Here is a 10,622-nt window from a genome sequence, read left to right as displayed (position 1 = left end):
GGAGGCAACTGCAAAGACCGGGGAGGAGAGCTTTCCAAGCAGAGGGAACAGCAAGTGCAAAGACCCTAAGGCAGGGATGTGGTTGGTGCATCTGAGGATCAGAAGGAAGCCAGCAGGGCTGAAGTAGAGACTGAGATTTGGAGTTCCCGTTGTGATGCAGTGGAAAAGAATCCAGCTAGGAACCATGAGGTTGCGGGTTCGATCCCTGGCCTCGATCAGTGGGTTAAGGATCTGGCCTTGCCGTGAGCTATGGTGTAGGTCACAGACGCGGCTCGGATCTGGTGTTGCTGTGGCTGTGGCTCTGGCGTAGGCGGGTGGCTACAGCTCTGATTAGACCCCTAGCCTGGGAACCTCCACAGGCTGTGGGTGCGGCCCTAAAAAACAAAAAAATAAGAAAAAAAGAGGGAGACTGAGATCTTCAAGGAAGGCAGGCACCCCACACACAGAGTCTTGGAGGCCACGAAGGTGAGCTTGGCGGTATTCCAGGTGCAGTAAGGAAGCTCCAGGAGAGAACTCAAAGTGAGAGGAGAAGGGGCCTGACAACGAGGCTGATGCAAAGGCAACGCCTCGGGGGGTTGGACAGGTCCTGAGTGCCCAGTGGGGGCTGCTTCTCTGATCAGCCACGGCCTAGCCTCCTTCAGGTTCAAATCCTCCAAGTCCAGGAGGCAGAAGACTGTGCATAAAAATGGAAAGAGCTGTTTCTGGAACCTCCAAGCCTGGGCACCCTCTAAGAGAGAGGTGAGCAAGGGGGAGGGGGCCATTGCCCTGGTCTGCTGGGGAGTTGAGCGTCTCTACCAAGACACCCAAAGGAGGTCGATTTGTTTCTGTCTTCAACAACAGCCTGGCTTATGGAGGCTGGTGACCCCCCAGCGAGGTCAGCAGGACTGCACTGGGGGAAGGGGGTCCAGGCCACACTTGGGAGAACTGACTCCTGAGCAATTACTGATCGATCCAGTCTGGCTCCTGTGGGGCCCCTGGTCCTGCCGAGCCCTCACTCTTCCAGTGGATGGGAAACCGATGAGAAGACATGCAAAGGTCCGGGCGGTTCTCCTTCCTCTCCCAGCAGAGCGGGAGCCAGCTCTGTGCAAACGTGCCCTCTTCCTGCTCTTCCTGTTTTGCTGGGAAACGTCCCCCCCTGCCCCAAATACTTTTTGGTTGTTTGGGAGGGAATGTTCACTTCTCCGGGTTCTTTTTCACTGCAAGGAAGGGCGAGGGCAACCTGACGGGCGGTGCTGGGAGGCCGAGTCTGGGAGGTAGAGCGAAGCAAGAGGCTGGCGCTCCATTTGGTTTCCTTCTGCCAGGCCTGCCAAGCAGCGGGGCCCCCGCCCTGGAGCAGGGGTCCGTGTGAGGGCCGGACGAGGCTGGCTGCTGCCCAGTGCTACTGGCCACCTGCCCTCCCCACCGCCCCTGGCGATCTGGCCCGAGAAGGAGAAGCTCTCACTGTGTCCCATCACTTTCGCTTCTTCCGCCTTGTCTCCTTCCCGCCTTCCTTGGGGTCTTGCGGGTGAGTGATAATGAAGATCAAAATTCTATTGTGACACAGCAGTTCTGGGTCGGTTTTTGCTGTTTTTTGTCACACCCGAAGCATTCGGGAGTTCCTGTGCCAAGGACTGGATCCTAGTGGCTGACCTACGCCACAGCTCAGGGCAATGCCAGATCCTTGACCCACTGAGCGAGGCCAGGGATGGAACCTGCATCCTCACAGATACTATGTCTGGTTATTAACCTGCTGAGACACAGCAGGAACTCCTGGTAAGGGGTGTTTGCAGCAGCCAGAGTCATGACCCATGCTGAGTTCCTGTGTGGATTTAAGGGGGTCAGGTGGTCAGCTCAGCGCCCTGCTGGGATTCGTCTTATTCTTGGGTTCGCACAAACAGAAATAAGAGGCGATGAGGCTGTCTCAAAAAACCTCAAACCCAAACACACGATTCAATTTGTTAAAGTGACACATGAAAGTAGAAAACCTAGTTCATGCTAAGCTCTTAATTTCAGTTTACATAACTCGTTAGTTTAATTACAGACCGAGCAAAGTTTAGCAATCACTTTTAAGAGGGCTTGATTAATTTTGGTCTCATTGACAAACTTCAACTCCTTTAAACATTTCATATTGCGTTGTCTAGCACATATACTTGCTTAACTTCCTAAGTCGAAGAGGCTGACAAACCTTCTCAAGTAATGAAGCAATTCTTATAAACCCAACATATTCAACTTAAAAATATGGTGACTTTGCCGTTCGATGAGCCATTCAATGTGTGAAAGAGTAAAATCTGGAATGCAGGTTACTCAATTACATATGTTACACTGGAATTACAAGCCAATCTATTATTCTCATAAACCAAGTTCTCTTCAACATGGTAAGGATACAAAATAGCAAAACCGCCTGGACATAAAAATACTAACACTTTAGTTTTTGTTCTTGTTAGGTTTCTAAATTAAAATCTTCCTGGGGGTTAAATAAAAAGTCCTTACTGGGGAAACCATTCAGTTCTTTGAAGCAATATATATTTTTTTTCTCTTTAGGGCTGCACCTGCAACATTTGGAAGTTCCCAGGCTAGGGGTCCATCGGAGCTACAGCTGCTGGCCTACACCACAGCCAGGGCAACACCAGATCCTTAGTCCACTGAGTGAGACCAGGGGTTGAACCTGCATTCTCATGGATCTTAGTTGGTTCACTACCACTGAGCCACAATGGAAACTCCTGAAGCAATTTTTGAGGAGCCCTGTTAACCGTTTGATGTCATGTGATGATCGAACACCAACAGGCGAGGATTCCTGCCTGTGATACTTATGGGCCATTCACAGGCCTATTTATAGATGCTTCTCTCAAGACATCCTGCGTGGCGGGGTCAGCTCAGAGCCCTTGGTTCATATCCTTGGGTTAGAGTCATATCCTTACTTAATGCTTCCCTCTGTTCATGGAAATCCGTTACCATGACCTTAGTTTCTACATCATGGATTGGATTTTGTATTATTTTACCTCTTAAAACATAAGTGTCTGGGGAGTTCCCGTCGTGGCTCAGTGGTTAACGAATCTGACTAGGAACCATGAGGTTGCGGGTTCGATCCCTGGCCTTGCTCAGTGGGTTAAGGATCCGGTGTTGCCATGAGCTGTGGTGTAGGTTGCAGACGCGGCTTGGATCCCGTGTTGCTGTGGCTCTGGTGTAGGCCAGTGGCTACAGCTCTAATTTGATCCCTAGCCTGGGAACCTCCATATGCTGAGGAAGCGGCCCAAGAAATAGCAAAAAGACAAAAGAAAAGAAAAAAAAGTGTCTGAAGTCCTTTGAATTTCATAACAGTAATAGCTAATGTTTCCTGGAAGCCTGCTTTGTGCCAGGAATAGTTCTATGTACTTTTCACGTATTCATTCAATTCTAACCACTGTGGAGGCAGGCACTCTTCATTTTCCCATTTTACAGACAAAAGAACTAAAGCACAGAGAAACTAGGTTATTTGTCCAGGGTCACGTGGGCAGTTAAAGGATGATCCAGGATTCAGAACCCACGCTCTTTTTCAGGAGCTTGCTTTTAAAAAAAAAAGAAAAAAGAAAAAAAAAAGTCCTGGTAGGACCACTTAACTCTCATCACTGTTAAAATACTTCTGCTCTCTCTCCGGACCTTGACTAATCAGTCACCATTCTGCACTCAGACACAGAAACCTTACATGGGTCTGCTGTCTGCTATTCAGATGTATTCACTCTGTGTTCGCTGATCTCGGAGTTCCCGTCGTGGCGCAGTGGTTAACAAATCCAACTAGGAACCAAGAGGTTGAGGGTTCGATCCCTGGCCTTGCTCAGTGGGTTAACAATCCTGCATTGCCGTGAACTGTAGTGTAGGTTGCAGATGCGGCTCAGATCCCGTGTTGCTGTGGCTCTGGTGTAGGCTGGTGGCTACAGCTCCGATTAGACCCCTAGCTTGGGAACTCCATACGCCGCGCCGTGGGAGCGGCCCTAGAAAAGACAAAAAAAAAAAAAAAAAAAAAAAAAAATAGCTCTCTCTTTATGTTTTGAGAAATGGCCCTTGCTTCTCAGTCAGAAGTAGTGGTAGGGAAACGTTTTAGCAAAATATAAACAATGGGGATGCATCAGTAAGCTTTTCTGATCAAATAAAACATCCCCAAACTCCGTGGTTTAACATCATACTCATTTCCTCTGTTTTCGTTGTTGTTGTTGTTGTGTTTATTTTTTTAGGGCCGTATCAGCAGCATATGGAGGTTCCAAGGCTAGGGGTTGAATCTGACCTGCAGCTGCTGGCCTACACCACAGCCACTGCCACACCAGATCCGAGCCAGCTGCATCTGTGACCTACGCTGCAGCTCACAGCAACGCTGAATCCTTAACCCACTGAGCAAGGCCAGGGATGGAATCTGCATCTTAATGACTACTAGTCGGGTTCTTTACCCACTGAGCCACACGGGAGCTCCTACTCTGTTTTAAAAACAGCTTTATTGAGATATTATTGACATGTAACAGTCTGTATATATTTAAAGTGTAGAATCAGTGAGTTTCGACATATGCAAAAACCTGTGAAACCATCACCACAATCGAGATGGTGAAGGGACTCTCCAGCCTGCCCTCACCTCCCCCAAATCCCAGGCAATTCCTCATCTACTTAGTGTCACTATAGGTGAGCGTGCATGCTCTCGAGGTGTACATGAAACCCTCTTCTTTGGCATCTTTCATTCAGCATAATTATTTGGAGATTCCTCCATGTATTTACCAATAGTTTATCCTTTTTAGTGCTGAGTAGTATTCCATTTCATTTGGATGGATACATCCCAACTCACTGATCCATTTACCTGCTGATGGTTAAAACAACTGGCTTATGCTTTGGAGGGTCAGCTAGGAGTTGTGCATCCAAGCTGGAATTGTCCTCGAGCGGTAGGTTGGGTCTGATTTTGCTCCATGGACCTCTCCTCTTCCTTGGACCAGCTTGCCAGGCACAGAATGTTATCCCTTTGGCAATGACAGAAACACAAGTAGGCAGGTCCCTTGTATTTCTTTGTTCAGTGCTTCCTGTAAATTATCCATCTTTGCCTCCAGTGTATTTCCAATGTCTTGCATCATCTTCAGCATCAACAATCTAAAGTCTTTTTTCTGGAGGCTGAGAATCTCCTGATCACTTAGCTGTTTTTCTGAGGTTTTTTTCTTTTTTCTTTCTCCCTTATCTGAGTTACAGTTCTCTGTCTTTTCATTTTTGTAGGTTTTTGATGTGGTGACCTTTTTGCAGACAATAGAGTTGTAGCCTCTCTCACTTCTGGTGTCTGCCCCCCTTGCGGCCGAAGTTGGCTGGGGAGGTGGGGCTTGCTATAGGCTTCCAAGTGGGAGGGACTGGTGCCTCCCCACTGGTCAGTGGGGCCTCGTCTCTGGGTGAGATTAGAGGTGGCTGTGTGCCTGGAGGGTCTTTAGGCAGACTGTTTACTCATGGGTGGGGCTGTGATCCCACCTGGATTATTGTTTGGCCTGGGGTCTCTCAGCACTGATGGATGGGGCCAGATTTTCCCACAGTGGCCACCTCCAGAGAAACGCTCACTGATGAATGTTCCCAGGAGCTTCACTTCCAATGCCCTTCCCCGACAACACGCCACATTCACCCCGTTTTCCCAGGAGATCCCCCCTCCAAGAACTGCAGTCAGGTTTGACCCAGATTCCTATGGAGATTTTGCTTTGCCCTGGGACCCAGTGGAGGTGAAAGTCTATGTGTGCCTTTTAAGGATGGGGTCTCCGTTTCCCCCCTGTCCCATGGAGCTCCTGCGCACAAGCCCCACTGGCCTTCAAAGCCAGATGCTCCGGGGGCTCTTTCTCCCAGTGCCAGATCCCCAGGCATGGGGATTTGACGTGGGCCTCAGAACTCTCACTCCTATAGGTGAGTCTCTGTGATACAGTTACTTTCCAGTCTGTGGGGCTTCCCACCCTGCAGGTATGGGGTTGCTTGTACCAGGTAATCGCCCCTCCTACCTCTTGATGTGGCCTCCTCTTCGTCTTCTGGCATAGGATATCTTTTTGAAAGTTTCCAGTCCATTTGGTTGAAGGGTGCTCAGCATTTGGTTGCAATTTTGTTGTTTCTAGGAGAGAAGTTGAGCTCCAGTCCTTCTAGCCCACCATCTTAATCCTGTCTCCCTCCTGGCAACTTTTAAAGTTCATGCTGCCTGTGGTGGAAGGAGAAGGGGAGGATGTATTTGCCAAAGAATGAAGCAAAATAATATCACACGGATGCACTGTTCTCCTCTCCCTGGACACTCCCCATCCGCCTCATCCTCACTCTTCTAGTATTTGGTTATCTTAAATACTTACCTTGTAAACCTTTGAAGTGTCACAATAAATAACTGTCCATCTTAGATCTTTCTGGATGCTAAAATCCAGGTCATCTATAACGTGAATTGCTCAACAGAGGAATAGTGTTTGCAAACTTCTAGGTAAAGACCAATTTCTAACCCATCTGGACTGACGTAAACCGTTTAGGATGCTAGCCAAATAAAGACAATTTTGCACATGCAAAGGCATAAAAGCTTATCTCTAGTCATCAGCTTGGGGAAAAGCTTTTCAAGGAGGTATTCCAGAAAAACATAGAAGGGGCTCCAGAACAGAAGACATGCAATTTAAGAATAAACTAGTCAAATACGTAGTAAGTTCAAGTAATTGATGATGTGACTGTGAATTTTAATAAAAAATTAAAAAAAAAAAACACGTATGGAGCACTTTCCGCAAGCCAAGCATGGTTCTAAGTATTTTCTATAACTGTATCAACTCATTTGATCATTGCCATAGTCCTACAAGGTACATGCTATTGGGATCCCTGATTTAAATGAGTCAAAGTGCAGTTAAGTGACCTACTCTGGATCACAGAGCTGGTGAGTAACACAACCCAGATAGAACACAGGTAGCTGGACTCCAGTGTCAGCCTCTTAATTACTGTATGTAATGCAATTGTTAAGGAAGAATTTCTGGGAGTTCCCTGGTGGCCTAGCGATTAAGGATTTGGCATTGTCACTGCTATGGCTCAGGTTGCTGCTGTGGCTTGGGCTCAACTGCTAATTCTTTTTAAAAACTGAAATATGAGGGAATTTCTGCATGCCATGGGGGTGGCCAAAAATAAAATTAAAAAAGAAAGAATTTCTGAAATGGAAGCAGCATCATTTAAAAGCTTGGATTTGGAATTCCCCTTGTGGCTCAGCGATAATGAACCCAACTAGTATTCGTGAGGCTGCGTGCGGTTCCACCCCTGGCCTCTCTCAATCTGGCATTGCCGAGAGCTGTGGTGTAGGTCACAGACGCAGCTCGGATATCGCATTACTGTGGCTGTGGCTGTGCTCTAGGTCAGCAGCTGCAGTTCCGATTCAACCCCTGGCTTGGGAACTTCCGTAACCCACAGGTGTGGCCCTAAGAAAGCAAAAAACAAACAAAAAACCTCCAAACAAAAAAAAAACTTCTTAAATTCCAGGTGATTTTAACGAAACCTCTGTGTGGAGAGGTCGGGGGGGAAGGGTGAAAAGAGGGCTAAAGTTTTGTCATTTTTGGAAGAGAGTTGAATAAGTATCGACTATTATTATTATTATTATTTTTGCTTGTTTTTAGGGCTGCATCCAGGCATATGGAAGTTCCCAGCTTAGGGGCTGAAAAGGAGCTACAGCTGCCAGCCTACGCCACAGCCACAGCAGTGCCAGATCCTTAACCCGCTGAGTGAGGCCAGGAATCGAACCCACAACCTCGTGGATACTAGTCAGGTTCATTTCTGCTGCTCCACACTGTGAACTCCGACGAATTCTTTCTGAAAACTGAGATATAAGTGACATAACATCGTGGTAGCTTTAGGTGTACCACATGATTTGATTCATGCTTTTTGAAAATGCTCTTTAAACATTTTAAAAATGTGAACAGAAAATTTTATTTATTCCACAAGTGAATGACCTTATTTTTCCTGATAATAAAAACAACATATGCTTACATTAAAAAAATAAATAATACATAAAATATAAATAAGAGCGTAAAATCATCTTAAATTCTACTACTCTGATAGAACTTTGGTACAATTTGGTGAACGGCGTTCTGGACAGCCTCTTTTCATGGACTAACATCTGTATTTTTAATTTTTTTTTTTTTTTTTTTTTGTCTTTTTGCCTTTTCTAGGCCCGCTCCCTCGGCATATGGAGGTTTCCAGGCTAGGAGTGCAATCGGAGCTACAGCCGCCGGCCTACACCACAGCTCACGGCAACGCCAGATCCTTAACCCACTGAGCAAGGCCAGGGATCGAACCTGAAACCTTATGGTTCCTAGTCGGATTTGTTAACCACTGAGCCATGACGGGAATTCCCAACATCTGTATTTTTAAAAACTGAAGTTAGTTGATGTACTGTATGTGATGTATAATTTATAGGTATACAAAATAGTGATTCACAATTTTTAAAGGTTACCTCCGTTTATAGCTATTATAAAATATTGGCTATATTCCCCAATGGTGTACAATATCCTTATAGCTTATTTTATTTTATTATTATTATTTTTTTTAGGGCTACACATGTGGCATATGGAAGTTCCCAGGCTACGGGTTTAATTGGAACTGCAGCTGCCAGCCTCCACCACAGCCATAGCAACACCAGATCCTTAACCTACTGAGAGAGGCCAGGGATGGAACCTGCATCCTCACACTTTGCTGGGTTCTTAACCTGCTGAGCCACAATGGGAAGTGGCTTATTTTTATAACTTATAACTTATTTTATATTTTATGTGTACTAGTTTGTACCTTTTAATCCCCTGCCTCTCTATTGCCCCTCTCCCTTTGCTTCCCCTCCCTCCCCGCTAGTAATCACTAGTTCGTTCTCTCTGGGAGTCTGCTTTTTTTGTTATAATCACAAGTTGGTTAACAGTTTTTAGATTCCACATATAAATGATATCATACAGTATAAGCCTTTCTCTGCCAGACAGTCTCCTTATGCAGATACATACGCACCTGTCTGTGTCTCTATAGGTCTTTCTGCTATCTATCTCTTTCCCTATCAATAAATATCCACCTGCATTATCCGTTTAAGAGCTGCACAGTAACCTGCTGTATGCATGTGCCAGTTTTCATTTATACAATCCTAAAAGAATGGATCTACAAGTTATTTTCTTTTGTCTTTTTTTTTTTTTTTTTTTTTTTTTAGGGCTGTATCTGCAGCATACAGAGGTTCCCAGGGTAGGGGTCTAATTGAAGCTGTAGCTGCCGGATTACACCACAGCCACAGCAACACCAGATCCTTAACCCACTGAGCGAGGCCAGGGATTGAACCTGCGTCCTCAAGGATACTCGTCAGATTTGTTTCTGCTGAGCCATGAAGGGAACTCCTTTTTTTTAAATTTGTTTCCTTTTCAGTTTTTTTGAAGTTACAAACAAGCCATGCTGAAGATCCTTAAGCACACATCTTCTTGCCCAGTTTATCTTCTCAGACTGTGACTAGTGCGCAGAGTTTAGAGAAGAATATCAGCATTAGTGGAGGGTATACTGCTGCTTCTGTCCCATCAGTCCAGGCCCAGCTTCTCACTGCTCTGCAAACCCAGGGGCTCCCAACTTCCCTGGACAGCGGTTTCATTCTGCTAGGTCTTTGTAGGGGTGTACCACAGTCCCGCACCCTAAAGTGAGGCTGTTTTCACTGGTTGCCAGTTGGGATAACTAGCCAGGGTGGAGCCTTTGCCTGTCCTCAGCTGGGAAATTTCCAAACCCCAAAATTGCCCTGTTTGGACAGACACAGCAATCGTTTGGCCACAAGAATCCTCTGCCTCTCCCCGCTTTCCCATCTGTCAGGGCCAGGCTGGCACAGAAGTTGTTTTTCACTCTGCAGTGGGCTAGACGATCCCTTTCCGAAGGGCGATGAAGGAAGCTGGGCCCAGAATTTTGCAAACAGAGCCTGCAGAGGCTTTGCCAAGACAGAGCCTGAGTTCTGTGGTCCGCAGGTTCTTATGATTAACAAATGAGGCTAGATGTTAGGGAGACCCAGGGAAGTTTGACACAGGTCCTCCTTGTGTGGCCCTAACTGTGCAGTAGAGGAGTACGCAGTAAGCAGACCACTGAGGAAGCTGGGAGTGTGATGGAAAAGGTGCCTCGGGTTTAGCGGGATGGAGGCAGGGGGTTGTTAGGGGAGAGGAGAGGCTACTCCATCATCGGAGAGTTCAGAGGGTGCCTTCCTGGCAAGACCAGCCACACAGTCTGTTTCTAAAGTCCACCAGGAAATCACTCAAAACAATATTTTCAAGTTTCTACCATTTTCCAGACACTCTTCTGTGTGCTAGGGACTGCTTTTTGTTATCATAGCAACTGGAGCTTTTATTATCATTGGAATAGGTCAATGATGATGTCAGCCTTCCACTGGCAAGACCAAAGCACGGGCCATCTGGAAAGGCAGGACACTTAGACGCCCTTGGACCTGGGCAAGAGGGGCCCGCCAGCTTTAGAGAGTCCCCAATCAATTATCCCCCAAATATCCTTTATAGCTGGTTTTCTAAATTAGGATCCAGGGCCCAGTCTACTTACATCTGTAAATCTTTTAAAACTTAGAGCAGTTCCTATTTTCCTAATGTGAATTGAAAGGACTAAGCTATTGTCCTGGAGAAGGTTCTACCTTTTGGATTTGTCTGATTGGTTCCTTGTCATGA

At 46.4% G+C, this 10,622-nt stretch overlaps 1 long non-coding RNA gene across 2 annotated transcripts in view; it reads right to left on the bottom strand.

Annotated features, from left to right (window-relative positions):
* Positions 1–5,200: 5,200 nt before the first annotated feature.
* The window catches only part of LOC110260644 (uncharacterized), a 42,976-nt gene continuing 37,554 nt past the window's right edge, over positions 5,201–10,622 (bottom strand). For both annotated transcript variants that reach the window (XR_014802994.1, XR_002343893.2), the window contains one exon: positions 5,201–6,145. This is a non-coding gene — a long non-coding RNA (uncharacterized LOC110260644). The remainder of the gene's footprint in view (positions 6,146–10,622) is intronic.

This window comes from Sus scrofa, chromosome 5 (genome assembly GCF_054392235.1).
Source record: "Sus scrofa isolate SSC_HxYL_T2T_F1_AM1 chromosome 5, Sscrofa_HxYL_maternal_Yorkshire_Landrace_v2.0, whole genome shotgun sequence".
Lineage (NCBI taxonomy): Eukaryota > Metazoa > Chordata > Mammalia > Artiodactyla > Suidae > Sus > Sus scrofa.
Note: the sequence above shows the minus strand (reverse complement) of the source record. Positions and strands in the feature narration are given on the sequence as shown.